Below are 2141 nucleotides of genomic sequence, written 5' to 3'. Positions count from 1 at the left end.
TGAATGCGAGTGCCTTGCAACCTTGTTTTCACACAGCAGCAATAAGACAGAAATCCACCATAACTAGGGGTGCACCAATAGAGATTTTGGGGGGCGATACCGATGGCCAATTTTTTATCGAGCCATATCGGCCAATACCGATCTGACTGCCGATATGTGGCACTGCAGTTTGAAGAGTAGTGTTAGGCTGGTAAGCCTGTTGTGGGGGAAGGAACAAGAGGGGAGGGAAGGAGTGGGGCAGGGGGGGCAGATTGAGGCCCCTTCAGTGAGGAAGGAAATGGGGCTGGGACTGGGGCAGGCACCACACAGCTGGGGCAGGGCGTGGGACAGAGCTGGGGCTGATCCAGGGGCACAAGGGGGGGCACAGCTCCTGCTTCTGTGTACGCCCCGGGAAGGCATGAGAGTTTGTGGCCCCAGACCTGCACAGGGGGAGGGCAGGCTGCTACTGCAGGCTAGGGCCAGCACTGGGCTCTTCCTGGCAGTGAGGTTGGGCCTGGGCTACATTTGGGGCAGACAGTGGTGGCACTGGGAGGGGGCTATGGCAAATTCTGGCATGGCTGCAGCCCTCCCCCCCACCACAACTGCCCTCCTCCCAGCACCACCACTACCCGCCCAAGCACAGTTCAGCCCAGTCCCTCCGCTGGGAAGAGCTCATCACTGCTCCAGCCCCAGCCTGCAGTGGCAGCCTGCCCTCACCCTGTGCATAGATCTGGGGGCACATGCCTTCCCCCCCCCATGCCCTCCTGGGGTGCACATAGCAGTGGAAGCTGCCCTTCCCCACACCCCCCAGATGAGGTGCTTGCAGCTCCATCCCAGCTCCACCCCAGCTGGGCAGCACCTGCCCCAGCCCCACTCCCTCCCTCACTGCAGGGGCCTCAATCTGCCTCCTCCACACACCTTCCCCCACAACAGACTTACCAGTCGGATGCTGCTCTCCGTGCTGCTGGGCTGCGCTCCTGGCCACCTGTGTGCTGCGCTGCATCTGCACACAAGCATGGGGCATTTATCAGCAATATTATCGCTACATCAGCCAAAAAAAGCCGACTGCCGATAATGTCAATTTCCCTTATATCGGTACCGATATGATATGGGGCTGATGTGTCGGTGCACCTGTAACCATAACAACTACAGAGATGTCTCGTTACTCAGATCAGCACACAGACTAAGGCCTCAAGCTTCTGACTCCCAGGAAAGACTCCCTCCAACTAGCTCAGCACCTCTGCTACAGTCTGCCACCTGCGGTATCTCCATTACAGTTTCATGCCAAGCCAGATTTTTTTTAATGGATATTTCTGGGGGAAAGTGAGACCTAAGGGATCAACAGGTCCCTTAATAAATGAAGGGAGGTGACATTAACAATGATTCAAGTGTGACTGAAATGCTAAGCTGCTTTTAAGCCTGTCTGGAATCAGAATTTGATGCAGCCTGAACTCAGTTTAACCTGCAGTAATATTCACTGTAGCGTAAATATAGGGTGCAGCTAAACATGGTCCCGCTGAGTTCATACGGACACACCAGGAAGGCTACAGTTACCAAGAGACAATGGTCCCTTTTGAGCTAAATGGCTGGTTGTGTGGATGTAGAAAGTGCATCAAATGCAGTGACCTGCCATTTCTTCAGCCCACTCTATATTAAAGATGAAGGCAACTGTCATCTGCCACATTGTGTGTTATTTAGGTGAAGACCTTGCATTTACAGCAGTGTGACCTATCTGTCATGCAATTTGTACATCTCTGCTCTAGCAATGAGTGCAGAGTTTTCCAAATGTTATAAAGCAGCATTAACTCTCATGAAATCAGAACCAGCCACACCACTCTGTGTATATCATTAATGGCCTGGACATCTTCCATGATTTATCGTTCCCCATCCTACTCCTTGGGTGCATACTTTAAGAAAATCTCAGCTAGCATTTCTCAATGTGACCCTCTTTTCTTACATGCTTTTGTTAGCAGTGAAGCAGGTCATAATGTTGACATTTAAAAGCATCATCAGTGGCATCTGAATTAACATCTTACTGGTGTGGATGGTGCCAGTCTCACCTCAGTTCATCTGTTTCAGACTCTCGGCAAATTCTGGCAGATGTAGCTATGTCAACTAAACTCAACCACACATTGAGACTACTCCACAGGCAGATACTTTTT

Source organism: Alligator sinensis, unplaced genomic scaffold, assembly GCF_000455745.1.
Source record: "Alligator sinensis unplaced genomic scaffold, ASM45574v1 scaffold990_1, whole genome shotgun sequence".
NCBI lineage: Eukaryota > Metazoa > Chordata > Crocodylia > Alligatoridae > Alligator > Alligator sinensis.
Note: the sequence above shows the minus strand (reverse complement) of the source record.